Source organism: Oncorhynchus nerka, linkage group LG17 (genome assembly GCF_034236695.1).
Source record: "Oncorhynchus nerka isolate Pitt River linkage group LG17, Oner_Uvic_2.0, whole genome shotgun sequence".
In the NCBI taxonomy this organism is placed as follows: domain Eukaryota; kingdom Metazoa; phylum Chordata; class Actinopteri; order Salmoniformes; family Salmonidae; genus Oncorhynchus; species Oncorhynchus nerka.
The window spans coordinates 46,824,483-46,847,581 of NC_088412.1; the positions used below are offsets into that span (position 1 = coordinate 46,824,483).

The following is a 23,099-nucleotide window of genomic DNA, read 5'->3' on the forward strand; positions in this document are numbered from 1 at the left end:
ATCTGTTCTCGTGCTCCTAGACCTTAGTGCTGCTTTTGATACCATCGATCACCACATTCTTTTGGAGAGATTGGAAACCCAAATTGGTCTACACAGACAAGTTCTGGCCTGGTTTAGATCTTATCTGTCGGAAATATATCAGTTTGTCTCTGTGAATGGTTTGTCCTCTGACAAATCAACTATAAATTTCGGTGTTCCTCAAGGTTCCGTTTTAGGACCACTATTGTTTTCACTATATATTTTACCTCTTGGGGATGTCATTCGAAAACATAATGTTAACTTTCACTGCTATGCGGATGACACACAGCTGGTTGAGAGAATGCCAAGAGTGTGCAAAACTGTCATCAAGACAAATGGTGTCTACTTTGAAGAAAGAAAAATATACACTATTACACTCTTTTGGTTACTACATGATTCCATATGTGTTATTTCATAGTTTTGATGTCTTCACTATTATTCGACAATGTAGAAAATAGAAGAAATAAATTTTAAAAACCTTCAATGAGTAGGTGTGCCCAAACATTTGACCGGTACTGTAGATCATGAGCTCCTCCAAGCTGAGTGCAGTGGGTCACAGATGTGTTGGTGAACTTGCCGACTTCAGATCTGACAGCAGATGCAGACGAGTCAAGGTGAACATGGACGCGGACACACTCTTTCGGTTGCCACTGGACATCAACAAGTATGTCGCTGAATGCAAAGCTGCCCAGAGACAAGACATAGCCTGGGTGGCCACTCTTAACCTGTCACAAGGGAACTCGGAACCAGACTCAAGGGGACCCTTGCCGACGATCAGCCACAATGAGTTTGTGAGGACTCAGAGAATGGATAAGGCCATTGGAGAACTAATCAGACTGAAAGAAGCCAACACAGTCCTGACCTGTAATGACAGACGTGGAGCCAGTGGTCCTTCGATAAGGAAGGTGATGCATGAATGGGGGAAACTTCACCTCGACAATGGACTACAATACCGGAAGACATGCCAGAGAAGACAACTGTTGGTACTGAGAGAGTTCTTATCCTGGCGAGGCACCGGTTTTACCGGCCCAATTAATAAAGAGAGACATCGACGAGCATGTAACCCGACGGTGCCACTGTATAAAGCAAAAGAAGCCGGTTACACACCCAGAGCACCAATAGGCAGCATTACTACTAGTTCACCTTTGGAACTTGTGTCTATTGACTACATGTATTTAGAGGTCAGCTGAGGTGGCTATGAATATATCCTGGGTGTCATTGATCATGGCCATTAATATGGAGTTGGTCCCCCCTTTGCTGCTATAACAACCTCCACTCTTCTGGGAAGGCTTTCCACTAGATGTTGGAACATTGCTGTGGGGACTTGATTCTATTCATCCACAAGAGAATAAGTGAGGTCAGGCACTGATATTACGCGATTAGGGCTGGCTTGCAGTCGGTGTTCCAATTCATCCCAAAAGTGTTCGATGGGGTTGAGGTCAAGGCTCTGTTCAGGCCAGTCAAGTTCTTATACACCGATCTCAACAAACCATTTCTGTATGGACCTCACTTTGTGCACGGGGGCATTGTCATGCTGAAACAGGAAAGGGCCTTGCCCAAACTGTTGCCACAAATTTGGAAGCACAGAATTGTCTAGAATGTCATTGTATGCTGTAGCCTAGCCCGAACCATGCAATACAGCCTCAGAACATTATTCCTCCTCCACCAAACTTTACAGTTGGCACTATGCATAGGGACAGATAGCATTCTCCTGGTATCTGCCGAACCCTGATTCGTCCGTCGGACTGCCAGATGGTGAAGTGTGATTCATCACTCCAGAGAATGCGTTGCCACTGCTCCTGAGTCCAATCGCGGCGAGCTTTACACCACTCTATACAACACTTGGCATTGCACATGGTGATCTTCGGCTTGTGTGCGGCTGCTCGGCCATGGAAATCCATTTCATGAAGCTCCCGACGAACAGTTCTTGTTAGGGGCGCAACTTTCACCCGGAACAAGTCCCCCCCCCACATTCTGAAATTGCATCCCCCCCCATTTTATCATTGGAGTCTGATACAAAACCTGGAAATGGTGTGCTTTAGGACCATGCAGACGCCCCCGAGTGGTCAGGTAGGCTGTTTTGGAGTGTTTATCCGACTTGAATTTGTTTTTTATAATTAAATAATTATGTCCCCCACTTCTAAAGCCAAAGTTGCGCCCCTGGTTCTTGTGCTGATGTTGCTTCCAGAGGCATTTTGGAAATCGGTAGTGAGTGTTGCAAGCGAGGACAGATGATTTTTACACTCTACGCACTTCAGCCCTGTTCTGTTAGTTTGTATGGCATACCACTTCGTGGCTGAGCCATTGTTGATCTTATACGTTTACACTTCACAATAACAGCACCTACAATTGACCGGGGCAGCATTAGCAGGGCAGAAATTTGATGAACTGAACTATGACCATGCTACATTGAAAGTCACTGAGCTCTTCAGTAAGGCCATTCTACTGCCAATGTTTCTATGGAGAATGCATGGCTGTGTGCTTGATTTTATACACCTGTCAGCAATGAGTGTGGCTGAAATAGCAGAATCCACTAATTTATTTAGACCCCCTTTTCCACATTTTGTTACATTACAGCCTTATTCTAAAATTATTATTTTTTAAATCTAGACACAATTCCCCATAATGTCAAAGCAAAAACAGGAGTCAAGGAGTCAAGGTTCTTGGCTCCTAAACAAAGTGGTTTCTCTGTTCTTTGGAGTCTGACCTCTTGAGACCCACACAATGATAAATATGAACCTCATTTTATTTTTATGCAGCCATTTAGAAAACAATATTTGAGCCTTAACTTGTTCTTCCACTGATTCTGAAATATGTCATTAAAGAAATCTTTCTTTCTCAATATAAAATTACTAATGGCCACTTAAAGATATTTATTGAACAATTTCCCTTTCATTCACTCTGCAAGGGCATTATGTTAATGCCTCATGCCCTAATCCGGCTCCTTTTATGGCCTTGGCCACTCCCACTCTCGTCACCCCACGTGCCCACTCTGTTTGTAGGGCTAAAACGCTGTAAAAGTGAAATACAGGACATACTGAGAAGCTATAATTGGACTATTATACCATAGGGATTTCTCATTCTCTTATTTAAAGTCAAACTGGACTGTATCTGTTATAGCAGAAGATTTAAGGCAAGTCTTTATTTCATGACTTCTGAAAGAGTCTTTGTTCTAAGAGTCTTTGGTCTGGAGAATGTGGTTCAATGTCACATTTGAGCTGACAGCCAGAACACTGGTACCATTTGCTGTAACTTTAGTCTTTCTTGCGCTGAATGCAGCCTACATTTAGTTTTCTGATGATTTTGGTATATTTGCAAAACATACTTCAACAAGGCACATTAAATAAATGATCTGATCATTGAAAGTTTCCTTTAATTGTTCAACTAACAAATTGGAAAATATATATTAGGTGTTAAACAACCTGATGGTCCTCTGTCTGTGTTCCTCAGACTGGTTTGAGGCGTTGACCCTCCAGCCTCTAAACTCAGGGACCTGAACTACCAGTGCAGCCAAGCGTCTGGTGGCCAGCCTGGAGGCCTTGTTACAGTGGGAGAGGCCCTTGGACGCAGGGCCGCTGCTCCATTCTCTGGGGGCTCCTGGAGTTGTGGAGGAGGCTGACACCCACCTGAGGAAGGTGTACCACCGCACCCTGGTGTCCTGGATGGGGGACAGCAGACCCTGGGCTGGCGGGTATAACTGTTGATGCCTCCCAGGACTGTACAGGTATGACAGACGAGCCTCCATGGGGCAAAGGTTCTGGGCACCTCGCCCAGTCTGACCCCGCATGAGGAAAAACACAAAGAAACACAGTTTAGGGGGACAATAGATATAACTGTAGAGCTGGAATAGAGAGAGGGATAATAGTTAAGAGCTGGGATAGATAGAGGATAGATGGAGAGCAGGTAGAAAGGTAGAGACGTGACAGGAGGTTCACACCTCCTCCAACCCCTCATCCTAAATCCTCCTCCTTCCTCCAATATCTTGGATTTTGAGTAAAGTCATTCTTCTCAATAGCAAGTGATTGGGACTGGTTGTGTGAGAGAAAATAGAGTGTTAAGATGAGAGCTGCAGGATCTTGACTCTCTCAGTGTGTGAAGAGAGCAGTACAGGTACAATAGTAGGGCACTATAAGGATGAGAGAGGTGGACAGCAGCAGTGGATTACACTCTCACACCACTGCAGAATACAGACACACTTATGATTAGAGGCCTTGGTGAGAGAGTTGAGTAGAGAAATTGCTCTATGGGCAGGGGTGGGCAAACTTTTTGGCTCGAGGGCCACATCGGGATTTTAAACTATAACTACCAGTTGGATACCACGAAATTGGGGAGAAAAAAAGTGTAAAAAGAATACATGTATTTTCTTTTTTATGTCTCGCGGGCCGGATTGAAGTGCCCGTGGGCCGTACTTTGCCCCCCCATGACCTACCGGTGTAGTAGCACTCGACTCTGCAAAAGTTTGACCCTGTCTGACCTCTAGTATTGATCAACCATAGTGTACACGCTGATATCATCGATAGCCACTGTTCGTGTGTGGCGGGGGAGCGGCCGTCATCCTCATCCCAGTCCGTCATCCTCATCCCAGTCCCACTGGAGGGAGGGAGAGGCGACAAACCCAGAGTACTTCAACTTCGTCAAGGTGGGGGAAAAATAACATAACCCTCATAGGTTTATCCTCTCCTTTACATAAACTTGTATTGAAAAGAGTGTAGAAAGTAGTGATTAGAGAAAAGAGTAGGTTGTTCATGAGTAGTATGTCCCCAAATATATCTAAGTTGGATTTGACAGCAGAGGGTTTTGTATTAGCTACAGTAGTACATAGACTTGTTATATTCAGTCCATATATTCCTGTTCTGTGTACAGTTGCGGCCAATATATTGGCACCCTTGCACTTTTCTTACATTTTTTACTATTTCTATTGAAATAAGTTGAAATTTAAAACAACTTTTGGTCACAGCAACTTGTTATTGGATTTTTAACATTGCAGAACCAATTTTATTTTTGTAACTTAAGTCCCCCAGCCAGGACACTTGGGTGCGGTGGTAGGCCTCCTTCAGGTGGGTGTCAGCATCCTCCACTCCCCCTGGAGTTCGTCATCTCTCACATGTCTTTTTCGACAGGTATTTTTGAAAGTGTAAGGATAATTCAGCCATAGTTGTTCTGAAACGTTTATTGCTTGCCAACATTTTAGTCCCTCCTCTATGTTTAATATAATACACATACATTAATTAATAGGTTCGGGTGCCTGTCCTGACGTGAAGTTTGTTCTATAGAAAGTATTTGACTCTGATGTGTACCGCAGAAAGTATTTGACTCTGATGTGTACCACAGAAAGTATTTGACTCTGATGTGTACCACAGAAAGTATTTGACTCTGATGTGTACCACAGAAAGTATTTGACTAAATTAAGGAAATTAGAAGTGGGGGGGAATTGGGTACAAGCTACTCTATAAAACAAAGTAGCCTCTCGCTGGCCGAAATTCACATACTGAGGCACACGTGTGGAATTGTCGTTAAGACACTAACAGCTTACAGACAGTAGGCAATTAAGGTCACAGTTGTGAAAACTTACGACACTTTCAGAGTCTACTGACTCTGAAAAACACCAAAAGAAAGATGCCCTGTTCACCGATCCTGTGCAGGTGTTGTTATACATGGGCTGCCACTGCGAGGACTGCAGATGTGGCAAGGGCAATAAATTGCAATGTCCGTACTGTGAGATGCCTAAGACAGAGCTACAGGGAGACAGGACTGACAGCTGATCATCCTCGCAGTGGCAGACCATGTGGAAAAACACCTGCACAGGATCGGTACATCCGAACATCACACCTGCGGGACAGGTACAGGATGGCAACAACAACTGCCGAGTTACACCAGGAACGCACAATCCCTCCATCAGTGCTCAGACTGTCCACAATAGGCTGAGAGAGGCTGGACTGATGACTTGTAGGCCTGTTGTAAGGCAGCCTATGGGCACAAACCCACCATCGCTGGATCAGACAGGACTGGCAAAAAGTGCTCTTCACTGACGAGTCGCGGTTTTGTCTCACCAGGGGTGATGGTTGGATTTGCGTTTATCATCGAAGGAATGAGCGTTACACCGAGGCCTGTACCCTGGAGCGGGATCGATTTGGAGGTGGAGGGTCCGTCATGGTCTGGAGCGGTGTGTCACAGCATCATCGGACTGAGCTTGTTGTCATTGCAGGCAATCTCAACGCTGTGCATAAGAGGGAAGACATCCTCCTCTCTCATGTGGTACCCTTCCTGCAGGCTCATCCTGACATGACCCTCCAACATGACAATGCCACCAGCCTTACTGCACGTTCTGTGCGTGATTTCCTGCAAGACAGGAATATCAGTGTTCTGCCATGGCCAGCGAAGAGCCCGGATCTCAATGCAGCCGGTGGCCACGCCAGATACTGACTGTTACTTTTGATTTTGACCTCCCCCTCTTTGTTCAAGGACACATTATTCAATTTCTGTTAGTCACATGTCTGTGGAACTTGTTCAGTTTATGTCTCAGTTGTGGAATCTTGTGATGCTCATACAAATATTTACACATGTTAAGTTTGCTGAAAATAAACGCAGTTGACAGTGAGAGGACGTTTCTTTTTTTGCTGAGTTTATTTTTAGAAAAGTGCAAGGGTCCCAATCACTTGAGGCTGCTGAGGGGAGGACGGCTCATAATAATGGTTGGAATGGAGCGAATGGTATTACTGTGTTTCCATTATACTTGGCCACATCTCTATATGGCAGAGTAATTGGGTCTTTACAATAAATGAGTGCCTTTTGTGTCCCTTTGATATTTTAAAGAGACAGTGCGGTTAACATGTTTTCTAGTTTTTTTAATGATCGTTTCACACTTTGAGGTCGAAAACTGAAATTGGGAAAATTATGCTAATGCCCCTTTTGTGTAATAGCTGTTAGAAAAAATTGCCTGGAATTTCAGCCTGTTCAGGTGTAATATAATTTTTGGCTGGTGCATAGCGTCAAAAGGTGATCTGATTATAATAGACCAATGAACATTCATTTTTTATTTACATATTCCATCCTAGTTTTGTGCTGGTCCCACTCAAAGGTAAGCGATATTGTGCAGTATGGCTGCCTTTGAACTGTATTCCATCCAAACAAGATGGTGCTGATAGATAGGGCAGCCGTTCTTCTAGTTCCTAGACAACTTTGCAGTATTTTTTTTCTTTTTATGTGTTATTTCTTAGATGATTATTTTTGTATTTTTGTTATTTTCATACAGCCGGGAATGTCTTTTGGATATCAGAGCGGCGGTAAATCACCAGCATTACCAGCATTGAAAACAGATAGAACGTCTTCAATTTGATCGATTATTAACGTTTAAAAATACCTAAAGTTATATTACAAAGTAGTTTGAAATATCTTGGCAAAGTTTAGAAATAATTTGTAGTGACGTTAGCATTTTGGAAGCAGTTTTTTTTCTGGATCAAACGCACAAATAAATTGACATTTTGGATATATATGGACGGAATTAATCGAACAAAAGGACCAATTGTGATGTTTATGGGACATATTGGAGTGCCAACAAAAGAAGCTCGTCAAAGGTAAGGCATGTTCTATATTTTATTTCTGCGTTTTGTGGGGCGCCTGCAGGGTTGAAACATGCTACCCTCTTTGTTTACTGTTGTGCTATCATCAGATAATAGCTTCTTATGCTTTTGCCGAAAAGCCTTTTTAAAATCTGACACGTTGGCTGGATTCACAACGAGTGTAGCTTTAATTTAGTATCTTACATGTGTGATTTAATGAAAGTTTGATTTTTATATCAATTTATTTAAATTTGCCGCGCTGCATTTTCCCTGGTTTTTGGCCAAGTGGGACGCACTTTTTCAAATTTCTATCCAAATCCACTAATAATATGCATATATTATTATATATATTATTATATATATTATTATATATATTATATATACTTATATTCTTGGCATGAGTAGCAGGAAGTTGAAATTGGGCTCGCTATCACTATCCAAAAGTTAAAATGCTGCCCCCTATACCTTAAGAAGTTAATGAAGCTGCCAATTGAGAACTTGTGAGGTGTCTGTTTCTCAAACTAGACACTCTAATGTACTTGTCCTCTTGCTCAGTTGTGCCCCTGGGGCCTCCCACTCCTCTTTCTATTCTGGTTAGACAGTTTGCACTGTCCTGTGAAGGGAGTAGTACACAGCGTTGTACGAGATCTTCAGTTTCTTGGCAATTTCTCGCATGGAATAGCCTTCATTTCTCAGAACAAGAATAGACTGACGAGTATCAGAAAAAAAAGTGCATTGTTTCTGGCCATTTTGAGCCTGTAATCAAACCCACAAATGCTGATGCTCTAGATACTCAACCAGTCGAAAGAAGGCCCGTTTTATTGCTTCTTTAATCAGCATGATAGTTTTCAGCTGTGCTAACATAATTGCAAAAGGGTTTTCTAATGATCAGTTAGCCTTTTAAAATTATAACTTGGATTAGCTAACACAACGTGCCATTGGAACACCGGAGTGATGGTTGCTGATAATGGGCCTCTGTACGCCTATGTAGACATCCCATTAAAAAATATGCTGTTTCCAGCTACGATAGTCATTTACAACATTAACAATGTCTACACTGTGTTTCTGATAAATTTTATGTTATTTTAATGGACAAAAAATGAGCTTTTCTTTCAAAAACAAGGAAATCTCTAAATGATCCCAAACTTTTGAACGGTAGTGTACATAAACTTGAAATCACTGGCCATTTTAATAATGGAACACTAGACACTAATTTTAACATATTTTACTCATCTCATATGTATATACTGCATTCTATTATATTCTCCACAGGACAGTGTTGTTTACCCTACTTTTTGCGATGCCGGTAGGTTTGTCGGTTGTATTTTCTATCTCTTGACTCATTGCACGTGAAGCACAATATATAAACAGTAGCCGACTGTAACCTAACGTAGTTGACCGAGGCGGATTTCCTCGCAATCAGCTGGAAGTGTTTGTCATTCGATCTGTGGTTCGGTTAGGCTTGGCCATATTGTGCAAGTGTTTGTCACATGTGAATTGCATCAGTATTGAAAATAAAACCGGTAATACAAACTGATATACAAACCATCTAATGAAGGTACGGTTGATAAGACTTCCTCGTGGATCATTTCTATCACATTTACCGCCGACATAGGGACAAAATCGGTGGAAACAGGGAAAGTAAATTGAAATGAAGTTTGTTCATCATTCTGACTTGGAATAGGACTGTTCAGGAAAGCCGTGCCTACATGTTAGAGACGGCAGTGTTATTATTGTACTCTCACATTCTAAAAGAGGCTAGCTAGCTAATATTACGGGACAGTACTGGATTTTAGCTTTGACTAACGTTTCTAGCTATGGCAATTGCCATCTCTCTAATGTAAATTTGATGACATAATGATTGCAAAGTTCTTGCCCACTTTAGCAATGTCATCGTATTTCCAGGCCTCTCATTATCTGTCTCCTCAGAAAATGTTAGCTAGGTTGCTAGCTACCAAAGTCTGTTAGCTAACTTAATAATGGTAGCTAACATTAGCCTGTTTACTGTTGTTCAAGCTGCAGTCAGAGTAAGTCACCCAAAATGTACCAAGGTAGCCTACTTGATTTAGCTTACACCTTGTATTTTTTACATTTCGGTTTTCTTTGATGACTGTACTAAATAAAATGCTCAAATTGACTATTTGAAGAGTATTTGTCATTAGGTATTGGAGCTAAAACGAACTGTCTTGTATTTGGATTTGTAGCTACTAGCCTGCCAGCCAGAAGAAAGCGAGAGGGTAGCTATTATTATTAGCTAGCTAGATATCTCATTAGGTGTATGTTTATCTGTGAAATGAATCCTAAAAAAACAAAAAAAACATCTGGCTGTTGAATGCAAGAATGAATGTATAACCCTTATGATAGGGTTACTACCTGCCCTCCAGGACACCTACACCACCCGATGTCACAGGAAGGCCAAAAAGATAATCAAGGACAACAACCACCCGAGCCATTGCCTGTTCACCCCGCTATCATCCAGAAGGCGAGGTCAATACAGGTGCATCAAAGCAGAGACCGAGAGACTGAAAAACAGCTTCTATCTCAAGGCCATCAGACCGTTAAACAGCCACCACTAACATTGAGTGGCTGCTGCCAACATACTGACTCAACTCTGATGTAATCAATTTATCACTAGCCACTAGCCATAATGCTTACATACCCTACATTACTGATCTCATATGCATATACTGTACGCTATACCATCTACTGCATCTTGCCATCTTGATGTAATTAAATGTATCACTTGCCACTGTAAACAATGCCACTTTATATAATGTTTTCATACCCTACATTACTCATCTCATATGGTCACGCCCTGACCATAGAGAGCCTTTTTATTCTCTATTTTGGTTAGGTCGGGGTGTGACTAGGGTGGGTAATCTAGGTTATTTTATTTCTATGATGGCCTGGTATGGTTCCCAATCAGAGGCAGCTGTTTATCGTTGTCTTTGATTGGGGATCATGTTTAGGCAGCCATTTCCCCACTGTGTTTTGTGGGATCTTGTTTTTGTGTTGTTGCCTGTGAGCACTCCAGAACGTCACGTTTCGTTTGTTCTTTATTGTTTTGTGTCTTTCACCTCAATAAATATGTGGAACCCATGTCACGCTGCGCTTTGGTCCGAATGTTCTTACGACGAACGTGAGAGAAGATCCCACCACACCAGGACCAAGCAGCGTGCCCAGGAGGAGAAGATATCCTGGGCTTGGGAGGAAATCAAGGAGGAGAAGATATCCTGGACTTGGGAGGAAATAATGGGAGGACACGAAAGCCTTCCTTGGAAGCAGACGCAAGGAGAGAAGGGAAGACAGCGACGACGCCGGGGTTCGAGGCCACAACATAATCCCAAAAAACAGCCCAAAAGTTTTTGGGGGGGAGGCACATGGAGGTGGCGGCTGAGCAGAGGGAAGATCCAGAGACCACGTGGGATTCGATGGAACAGTGTGAGGAGGGATACCAGAGAATGGAGTTGGCTAGGAGTATGCGGCAACGCAGGCGTTTGGAGGAACGTGTCATAAGTTCAGTGAAACATGGGCCGGCTTCATGTTTCTGGTCTCCAGTGCGCCTTCCCAGTCCGGTACGTCCTGTGTCTCCTCTGCGCACTCTCCCTGAAGTGCGTGTTCCCAGTCCGGTACGTTCTGTGTCTCCTCCTCGCACTTGCCCTGAAGTGTGTGTCACCAGTCCGGTACCACCTGTGCCGGCTCCACGCACTAGGCCTCCAGTGCCCCTTCCCAGTCCGGTACATCGTGTGCCTGCTCTTCTCACTCGCCCTGAGGTGCGTGTCACCGGTTCCGGAGCCACCTGTGCCGGCTCCATGCACCAGGTTTCCGGTGTCGGTCCCCAGTCCAGAGCTTCCTGAGACGGTCCCCAGTCCAGAGCTTCCGGCGACGGTCCCCAGTCCAGAATGTCCGGCGACGGTCCCCAGTCCAGAATGTCCGGCGACGGTCCCCAGTCCAGAGCTTCCGGCGACGGTCCCCAGTCCAGAGCTTCCGGCGACGGTCCCCAGTCCAGAATGTCCGGCGACGGTCCCCAGTCCGGAACCTCCTACGACGGTCAACAGTCCGGAACCTCTTACGACGGTCCACAGTCCGGAACGAGGGTCAACGGTCTGGAGCTTCCAGGCCAGGCGTCCAGTCCAGTTCCAAGGCCGGAGCCTTCCTCTGCGCCGATGCCCAGTCCAGGCACGGTGTTCAGTCCCGCTCCAGGGCAGGAGCCTCCCTCTGCGCCATTGCCCAGTCCAGGCACGGTGTCCAGTCCAGCTCCAAGGCGGAGTCTTCCTCTGCAACGATGTCCAGGCACGGCGTCCAGTCCTGCTCCATGGCAGGAGTCGTCCTCTGCGCCGGTGCCCGGTCCAGGCACGACGTCCAGTCCCGCTCCAGGGCAGTAGCCTTCCTCTGCACCTATGTCCAGGCACAGCGTCCAGTCCCGCTCCATGGCCGGAGCCTTCCTCTGTGCCGGTGCCCAGTCCAGGCACGGCATCCAGTCCCGCTCCATGGCCAGAGCCCTCTTCTGCACCGGTTCCCAATCCAGGCAGGGTGGCAAACTCAGCTCCATGGCCGGAGCTTTCCTCGGCGCCGAGGCCCAGTCCGGGCGTTCTATCCAGCTCCATGGCCGGACCCGTGGTCTGGGCGGGGGCGAAGTCTCGCAGCAGAGCCGCCACCGATGCTGGCGGATCCGCGAGCGGAGTGGCTACTTCGCCCCGCACTGGAGCTGCCACCGACGCTAGATGCCCACCCGGACCCTCCCCTAGAGAGTCAGGTTTTGAGGCCGGAGTCCGCACCTTGGTGGGGGTACTGTCACGCCCTGACCATATAGAGCCTTTTTATTCTCTATTTTGGTTAGGTCGGGGTGTGACTAGGGTGGGTAATCTAGGTTATTTTATTTATACGTTGGCCTGGTATGGTTCCCAATCAGAGGCAGCTGTTTATCGTTGTCATATCGTTGTTTATCATATTTAGGCAGCTATTTCCCCACTGTGTTTTGGGATCTAGTTTTTGTGTTGTTGCCTGTGAGCACTCCAGAACGTCACGTTTCGTTTGTTCTTTATTGTTTTGTGTCTTTCACCTCAATAAATATGTGGAACCCATATCACTCTGCGCTTTGGTCCGAATGTTCTTACGACGAATCTGACACATATGTATATACTGTACTCTATACCATCTTGTCACAGCTGTTGAAGGAAGTGGACCAAGGTGCGGCGTGCTGAGCGTACATTTTAATTTATTATAAAAAATGACGCCAATAAAACAACAAACGAGAAAACAACCGTGAAGCTACAGGCTATGTGCCATAAACAAAAGTCAACTTCACACAAAGACAGGTGGGAAAAAGGGCTACCTAAGTATGGTTCTCAATCAGAGACAACGATAGACAACTGTCCCTGATTGAGAACCCTACCCGGCCAAAACATAGAAATACAAATAATAGAACATTGAATACCCACCCCAAATCACACCCTGACTAAACCAAATGGAGACATAAAAAGGATCTCTAAGGTCAGGGGGTGACACATCTACTGCATCTTGCCATCTTGATGTAATCTATCACTAGCCACTTTAAACAATGCCACTTTATGTAATGTTTTCATACCCTACATTACTCATCTCATATGTATATACTGTACTCTATACCATCTGCTGCATCTTGCCTATGCCGTTCAGGCATCACTCATTCATATATATTTTTTTACATATATGTATTCATTCCTTTACACTTGTGTGTATAAGGTGGTTATTGTGAAATTGTTAGGTTATATTGCTTGTTTGATATTACTGCATGTTCGGGGGGGGGGGGCATGTGGGTTACTGGGGGCCCTGCCTTGATTGGGTAACTGATTAATAAAATAAACGGCTTAATAAATAAATGTGACTGCTCAATTGTGTGATTCAGGGGCTGGGCTGGACCCAAGACCATGAATTGCTTTACTTTTAAAAATATTATTTTATATCCAACCACAGGAGCCTGCTCTCAATGTTAAAAATACACCAGAGAGCATGATTTAGCTACAGAGGATCAATAGTTTTTTTTTTAAATAACTGGATTAAGTTATCACAAACAGGTATCTGCCAAAATAAAGGAAACACCAACATAAAGTCTATTAAAAGGGTGTTGGGCTATCACGAGCTGCCAGAACAGCTTCAATGCACCATGGCATAGATTCTACAAGTGGACCTAAATGACGCAAGCAAAATGCACACCATACTGTAGCATGTACTTTGTATTCCTCATTTACTCAAGTTTCCTTTATTTGTTGCATTGTGGCCATAGATATATAATCCATAGAAGGGTTTTGTAACAGTTTACCCTGGCAATATGACAATTAAATTCGTTGGTACACTAGCAATGGATGCCATTCCAGACTTGAATGTGAATAGCCATCTTTGGATTATATTTCTATGGTTTGTTGCGGCTGTTGGTTTGACTTTTGCAGATTTCGAAATGCAATCACGTGAAAAATGTACAGTTTGGAAAGCAAATGCCAACTGCTGAAAAAAGAAGACTATTCTGTCTGTAGAACCAATATATTTGTTTTTTCTCAGCAACTCTTAGCACTGTTTCTCAAAGTAGCTCATCTTGAGGTAGGTTAATGCCATGACGAGCGCATCGGCCATCACGTGACTTCATCTTCATTATTAGGTGACTCGTAGTGCTACTGGAAATTATATTTAGTAGCCTAATGTAGCCTGATATGATATGCAGTGCCTTCAGAAAGTATTCATACCCCTTGACTTATTCCACATTTTGTTGTGTTACGGTCTGATTTCAAAATGGATTAAATATGTTTTTCTCTCACCCAATACTTTGTAGAAGCACCTTTGGCAGCGAGTCTTTTTTCTTATCCAAATTCTTCAAGCTCTGTCAAAGAGTCCTCAATGATTACAAGCATACCCATAACATGATGCAGCCACCACTATGCTTGAAAATATGAAGAGTAGAACTCAGTAATGTGTTGTATTGGATTTGCCACAAACATAACACTTCCTACATTTTTTGCACTATTACTTTAGTGCCTTATTGCAACAGGATGCATGTTTTGGAATATTTGTATTCTGTTACAGGCTTCCTTCTTTTCACTTTGTCATTTAGGTTAGAGTTGTGGAGTAACTACAGTGTTGTTGATCTATCCTTAGTGTTCTGCTATCACAGCCATCAAACTCTGTAACTGTTTTAAAGTCACTATTGGCCTCATGGTGAAATCCCTGAGCGGTTTAATTTGTCTCCGGCAACTGAGTTAGTAGGAAGGAAGTATGTATCTTTGTAGTGACCGGATGTATTGATACACCATCCAAAGTGTAATGAATAACTTCATGCTCAAATTGATATTCAATGTCTGTTTTTTTATTTTTACTCAAATACCAATCGGTGCCCTTCTTTGCAAGGCTTTGGAAAACCTCCCTGGTTTTTGTGGTTGAATCAGTGATTGCGGAGTATTTCTGAGTAGATTAGGGCCTAATTCATTTATTTCAATTGACTGATTTCCTTACATGAACTGTAAAATCATTGAAATTGTTGCATGTTGTGTTAATATTTTTGTTCAGTATATATATATTTCCTCCTAATATTGTACAATCTGGCCTGGTCTGTTGGCCATTGGACCATTGGCCTGGTCTGTTTGTTTGAATTCAAGACCAGATTGACCTGTCAGTCAGAGTAGCCACTCATTTTGGTAATTTATGTGTTATTAAAAACGATTCAGCTAATGTCTTACTATTTTTTTACCACTTTTTCTCACCCATTTCTTGGTATCCAATTGGTAGTTACAGTCTTGTCCCATCGCTGCAACTCCCGTACGGAGTTGCAGCGGAGAGGCGAAGGTCGAGAGCCGTGCGTCCTCCGAAACACAACACAGCCAAGCCACACTGCTTCTCGACACAATGCCCGCTTGACCTGGAAGCCATCCGCACCAATGTGTCAGAGGACACAAGTACACCTGACAACCCGTCAGCGTGCATGGTAGAAGAACATCCCTGCTGGCTAAACCCTCCTCTAACCCGGACGATGCTGGGCCAATTGCGCCCCGGCACATGGGTCTCCCGGTTGCATCCAGCTGCAAAAGAGCCTGAACTCGAACCAGGATCTCTAGTGGCACAGCTATCACTGTGATGCAGTGCCCTAGACCATTGTGCCACTCGGGAGGCCCAGCTAATGTCTTCTGTCATATAAATGATGTAGAATTGCATTAAATGTGTTTTTTAAAGGCTATGATCTCTTAATCCGGCCCTCAGATGGATTATAGATGACAGGGTTATAGAACTGTTGCGGGATCTGGACAGAGAGAGCTGGGCTCTGGACTGGGGTGCCATGGTCGAGTCCTATGAGCGCTTCACCCTCCTCTTCCGCTCGATATTTGATCATCCTGTGGAGGGCCGAAAGATCTGGGGTTATAGAACTGTTGCGGGATCTGGACAGTACGGGGAAAAAATTGACAGGACAATGTGGGACAGGGATTCATTTTAACTCATGTGTCAACCTCTAGCGCAGACCTCTAAATTAGTATTACATTTCATTCCAATTGGCATTAAAAATGTATTACATTAAACTTCATGGAACCTGCAGATACCCTGAAACAATCATTGAACATCTAAACCATAGTTTAACAGCAATTGAGCTTTTTGTAGTATTTTCATCCGTGATCCGTTTTTGTTTGGTGAAGAAGTTAGCGGGTCGAACATAACACGTCAACCCTGCTACCCATAGATAGATAGGCTAGAATTTTTTTCCTCAGTAACATATTTTTTTGTGGAGGTTATTTTCAATTGCCCCTCCCTGTTACACAACAAGCTTCCATTCTCCCTGTCACAAGGGGATTTATGGCTGTTTTAAGATGAAGTCCTCAACCTTGTTGTCACTTCCGGTACTGCTTCTCATTCCTTTTAACAGCTCGGAGGTCTACCTCACCGGCCTTTTACGCGTCACTGAACTGAATCATTACCATCAACCCCGGACTATCTTGTCTCATTAGGCACACCTGGTTCCCATTCCCCCTGATTAGTATGTGTATATATGTGCCCTCTGTTCCTCATTGTCCTTGTTGGTTATTGTTCCATGTCCGTTGGTCTTGTGAGTACCTGTGCTCTGTTGTATCAGCTTTCGTGTTACTGTGTTAAGGCCTGTGTTTAGCGGTTATGTACTACCAGGCCTCAGGTACGCCTGAGGCGGGACTGTGCACATGTTATTATGGGTGTCGTCCCGTGTATTGTTATTACGGGTCTTGTCCCGTTAATTTATTAGAGGTTTACACCTCACTATTTGTTTGGATTACAGCCCTGTGTTATATATAGACGTGTTTGTTTTGTGCTTCGTCCCCTTCATGTTCATGACATACTCTATTTTGGGTAGAGAAAAATAATAATATATTTTGTATTTCTGCGCCTGTCTCCTATCATTATACAATGTGAATAATCAACCCATCTAATGGAGACAGCGGGAAAGGCCAAGCTGGCGACCATCGTAGGGACAGTCCAGCATCACAAGGACGTTTTCTCCAGACTCGGCAGCGCCATGGACAGCATATTGGCAACCATCCTGCGTTTGGAGGGGAATGTGCAGTCCCTCCAGCCTCCAGCACCGGTTCCAGCACCAGCACCAGCCCCCACACCACCACTACCTGCCTCCGTCCCATCTGAGCCGGTCGGCGGAATACCCCAGAGTGCTTTGACAGGGCGCCAGCGAGATGCAAGGGACTCCTTCTGCAATGTGACCTTGACCTCGCTCTCTACGCCGAGGCTGTCTCCGGGAGAGACAGGGTTGCCACCGTCATCTCGGCACTGACCGGACGGGCCCTGGACTGGGGTGCCGCAGTCTGGGAAACGGGTGTGCCCAACGTTGAGTCCTACGAACTCTTCACCCGCTGCCATTCGATGTTTGATCATCCTGTGCTGGGCTGAGAGTGGGGTGAGTGCTTACTCCGACTACCCCAGGAATCTAGAACAGCCTCGGTGTTCGCCCTGGAGTTCCGGACCATCGCGGCCTCTACCGGATGGAATGAGTCGGCTTTGATCACCGTTTTCCGCAGAGGACTGCGGGAGGAGGTACAGATGGAGTTAGACTGCCGTGATGACAACCTGTCATTCGACCAGCTCATCAGCATGGTGATCCGGTGGGACAACCTCCTGCGGTCCCAACAAAGACCTGCACGGAATCCGGAGCCCATGGCTATACCTGCTCCATGGCCAGAGCCGATGGAGGGGGCCCTGCACGTTTGCCCGAGGCAGCACATAGAAGGAGGAATCTGGGCTCCTGTTGTGGAGAAAAGGGTAATTTCTTCCCAACCTGCCCCCTGGCCATTAATAGGTGCGGAGGTGACAAGCCAGGGAATTCCCCTGCTTCATCCCAAGGGAGGTGTCTCGCGGTGTCTGTCAACACCATTACTGTGGAAAGTCCAGATCACGCCCCTCAGGTGGATTTACCGGAGGAATACCAGGATCTGCACCGGGTTTTCTCTAAGACCCAGGCTACATGCCTGACTCCTCATCGCCCCTGGGACTGTGCCATTGACCTGCTGTCTGACGCAGCCCTCCCGAGAGGACACGTCTACCCTCTGTCCTATGCGGAGACCGAGGCCATGAAGACCTACGCACAGTAGAGCCTCCAGCAGGGTTTTATCTGCCCCTCTACGTCACCAGCCTTCTCAAGCTTAATTTTTGTTAATACGAAAGATGGGGGACTGTGCCCCTGCATTGATTATCAAACACTGAATAAATCCACCGTTAAGGTCAGCATTGTGGTTAATATATACAACATTTTGGTCTATTCTAGGACCAGCATGTCTCCTTGGTCAGGTCCGTGCTGGGAAGACTGTTGGAGCATCATCTTTCCAGCCGTCCGTGTCCGTTTTGGGCTACCTCATATCCACGGAGGGGGTGGAGATGGAGGAGCAACGCGTCAGCGCAGTCAGGTCATGGCACATCTCCAACTCCGTGAAAGCAGTCCAGCGATTCCTGTGGTTGGCCAAATATTTCCAGAGGTTCATCCGAGCCTTCAGCCCAGTGGTCGCGCCTCTTACCTTCCTGCTGAGAGGAGGTCCCCGTTGGGCTTCGTTGGATGGCGGAAGTGGAGAGGGAAATCAAGACGCTGAAGGCACGCTTCACCATTGCTCCTGTGCTGGCACATCCCGATCCCTCACTCCCCATCGTCGAGGTGGATGCCTCCGAAGTAGAAGTCGAGGCAGGGCTGTCCCAGCACACCGGAACCCCTCCAAAGCTGTGGCCCTGCACCTTCTACTGCAAGCAGCCGAGCCCCGCCCAGAGGATCTACGATGTAGGGGACCGGGAACTCTTGGCGGTCAAGAAGTCTCTGAAGACATGGAGGCACTGGTTGGAGGGGTCCAAAATCATTTCCTGGTGTGGAAGGACCACCGCAATCTGGAGTACATCAGGACAGCGAAGAAACTAGACCCTCGACAGGCCAGGTGGGCTCTATTCTTTGCCAGGTTCCAATTCATGCTTTCCTATAGGCCAGGCTCTAAGAACGTGAAGGCGGACGCCCTGTCTCACCTCTATGACGCAGAGGAGAGGCAGGGGGAGGAGACACCCATCATCCCTCCGTTCCGTATCTTCGCGCCAGTGGTGTGGGACGAAATACTGGGATAGTCCGTACCATCGCCTGCCTGACTGAGAAGTGCTGGTGGCCCACCTTGGCTAGGGATGTCTGGGTTCCTGCTTCCTGCTCCATCTGTGCCCAATCTAAGACACACAGACACAATCTAAGACACCCAGACATCTAAGACACCCAGAGAAAGCTCCTTCCCCTGCTGGTTCCACAACGACCCTGGTCTCACCTCTCGGTGGACTTTCTCACTGACCTTCCCCCCCCCAGGGGAACACCACTCTTCTCTTCGTTAATGGACAAGTTTTCCAAAGTTTGTCATCTCCTTCCTCTGCCTGGACTCCCATCGGCCATGCAAACCGCCGAGGCTCTTTTTATGCAGGTCTTCCGGCACTACGGGATCCCGGAGGACATTGCGTCAGACCGTGGCCCTCAGTTCACTTTCACTTCCATACACGCGTATGGAAGGCGTTCATGGGACGCCTGGGGGTCACGGTCAGTCTCACCTCCTGGTACTGTCCTCAAGCTAATGGGCAGGTGGAGAGGGTCAATCAGGATGTGGGCAGGTTCCTGAGGTGTTACTGTCAGGACCGGCCGGGGGAGTGGGCGGATTTTCTACCTTGGGCTGAGTACGCGCAGAATTCCCTTCACCACTCCTCCACTGTCCTTACTCTTTTCTAGTGTGTTGGGGTATCATCCGGCCCTGGCAGCTTCGCATTCGAGCCAGACCGAGGCCCCTGTGGTGGATGAGTGGTTTCGCTTGGCTGAGGAGATCTGGAACGCAGCGCATACTCGTCTCCAGCGGGCCGTGCGTCTTCACAAAGGAACAGACCGACTGCCACCACAGTGAGGTGCCTGTTTTCTCTCCAAGCGACTGGGTCTGGCTCTCCACCCGGAAATTTACTGCCCTGTGATAAAGATATGTATGTTTGTTTGTTTTGGGCTTCGTCCCCGCCATGTTCATGACATACTCTATTTTGGGTAGAGAAATAAAAAAATCCTGTTTCGTATTGCTGCGCCTGTCTCCTATTCAACGAGACACTTGTCACAGTCAACCCTATTATAGTCATTCCTTTCACTTTATTTGACACTTAATGTAGTCATTTTTTTTTGGTGAGATGGGAATACTTTTTTGGGGGGACAAAATTGTAAAATTAAGTGAAATCAAACATTTTTTAAAAATTATTAAGTTGCACTACTCAAAAGGTACCCAGTTGGTGGCACGACCCATTTGACTGTTTGTCCCCTGGTCTCAATCCTCCTCAGTGCATATAGAGTTTGGAGCACTGTATCGGCATCATCGAGGGGAAGTCCCAAACAGGCCTGCTACTTCCTGGGCTTTCAAGGTTAGTGTTTCACCCAGCAACCAAGCAAAGGACTAGAGAGAGGGAAGTGGAGATCATTTAGCATAATGTCCTTTCTCCTCTCTGTATAAAGAGGCAAAGTAAGTTCATGCATTTGTGTACGTGACGAGAAGACCATAGAGGACTGGATATGAGAGGAGTGTTTGTGAAACAGTGCTTATTTTATTTTTCTCTGACCATCAAAGCCTGGCTCATTTATCATGAGGGGTAAACCTCCCAAGTTGTGTTCGTAATTGATTTCCATAGGAGGCATTATGCATATCATCTCATCCTCATCTATCCAGTGGGGCCTAAAGTGAGTGACTCTCCATCACCTTCAGCGGCCAGGAGGAACCTTCAGTTGTACATGTTGGCAGTCAATATTTATGCATTTACATTTTACCAATTTGAAATACAGTGCCGGATTATGTCTAAATGACAAGCAATACATTCTCGCTGCCAAAACGCAACTCCAGCCCACATACATCATATGCAAATAGCTGAATATAATTGTGTGTTTGTAAAAGTAATTGCCCTACACAAAAATTCAATGACAGCCTCCTTTCCGTGGCCAGGGGGGAAAAAAATGTGCTCGCACAACGAGATTTGATTATGCAGAGTTTAATCCACCCTGGTCGATATTAAAAAACAAGAGGCATATTTGACTGTAAGAAGGCTAACAGTTGCCTAGCGGAATGACTTTGAGCTACTCTGCATAGAAAGTGGAGGGAAGTGATGTGTCGTCGGCGTGGTAGTGTTTGTAATAATCAGATGTTTTTTTGAATAACTTGTCTTTTGTTTTGTCCTTGTAGATGACAGCTTGATTTACATGGACCCTCATTACTGCCAGTCTTTTGTGGATGTCAGCACGAGCCATTTCCCGCTGCAGGTAATGGGAAATTACACTGAGCTGACTGGGGCTCAGTAATGTGAATTTAATAGTTTCTGTTAGTACTTAAGGATGTGAATCCTAAAGCAGCCTATGAGCAAATTACTGAGTCTCTGGCTGCTGATTTATTTGCTGTTCAGACATGTGAGGCTGCTGCTGAGGAGAAATACAGCATGTGGAATATAAGGAGCTCAGCTACTATGATCCTGGATATTTCAACACATAAAACATGGATTTATCATAGTGTATTGGACTGCTGCATTGGAACTTCTACTGATGCTTGGTCAAAGGGTGGAGCACACAATGTGACAAGAGATCAGAAACAGCCTTTATTTTCACCAGTCTGCGAGTGTGACATTAGAACGGCATTGCACTCATAAAACATAACATGTTTATCTTCCTGGTATGTCCTTCTAGTTTCGCACTCATATCTTTGATACTGTACTCACAAGCACTTCAATCATTGATTTGTAATATTACCGGCAATAACACACTGCTGTCTGTTTGATACAGGATTTTTTTGTTGTTGTCATTTTGTGTCGTATCGTTGCCGGTCGCCAAAGAAGATGCCTTCCAGTAAAGATGGATCCTAGTTGTACCATAGTCCTGGATACTTCTAGAGTAGAAGCCTATGAGAGAATCAGCCAAGAACTGTCCAAGGTGGGTGAACTAAAGCCTTTACTATTTGGTCAAAGTCCTATTAGTTTGTAATCAGATGAAATGGATATCCCATTGAAAGCAAGGTTAGGGAGTGAGATGAGAGAATGGCTGTAAGTGTGACCGAACTTTTATCATATAGAGTCAAGACAGTAAATAACGCAATTGGATTTTTGATTTTTTTTGGGCATGTCTGCACAGTGCCACACATGGTGAGTTTAGGCGTTAACTGTTGATCAAATCTGCTCTGTGACCACATTGCTTCTGTACATAAAATGAACTCGACACCAGGTGGCAGCATTTAGCTTAGAATCGGAGGCAGGTTTCCCCTCCCTGCTCTCCAGCTCTCAGGTGGGCTTCTTTGGATACTTCAAGAAACTTTCCTGACTTTTTCATGTGCCGTTATTGTATGCTTTGTTTTTGTTTATGAATCAGGTATTTCAGCCATCAGTGAAGGACAAATACCCAGCATTCACTTCCAAGCAAGGTTTTGGAAGAGATTACGACCTTTCGGCAGCATTAACCCCGGAGAAAAGGGAACGGCCCTTCATCCACAACCCACGGACAGCGGCTGCCACTGCTGGAGACTTTGTGCTGCTCTGAAGGCCGACGCCAAGGGCAAAGGTCATGATCAGAGACTTTTCAATAGCCGGCGAAGTGACTTTACCAGACAGACTGAAACAGGCTTATCCAAGGCCAGGACTCGTCCAACTGGACCTCTCAAGACCCCCTCTCAGACACTCCCTATACCCTATGGATCTGCTAGCTATGAAACAATTATTTCAGACACTTAAATGTATTTATTTATTTTTCTCACACCAGCATTCATGGTTTAATTAGCAAAACTTTAAAAACATTCAAACTGTTATCCTGTACTGTAGATAGTTGCTGTTAGTTTTGACTGCTCAAATGTAATCAGTAACATTAGAAAAAATAATCAAACATACCAGAAGTCTGTATTATGGATATGAAATTGTACTTAGGGACATGCGCTCTACTGAATCTTATACATTGTACATTATTGATACTGATGGAGAATCTGGTGCCTTGGCTTATTGGAAGAGTGACTCTCAGCCAAATATAACACA

The 23,099-nt window shown here is 45.3% G+C and overlaps 1 pseudogene; it reads left to right on the forward strand.

Moving 5' to 3' along the window:
• The first annotated feature begins 542 nt into the window (after positions 1-542).
• LOC135561354 (cysteine protease ATG4C-like) lies at positions 543-22,705 on the forward strand (annotated as a pseudogene).
• The last annotated feature ends 394 nt before the right edge of the window (positions 22,706-23,099 follow it).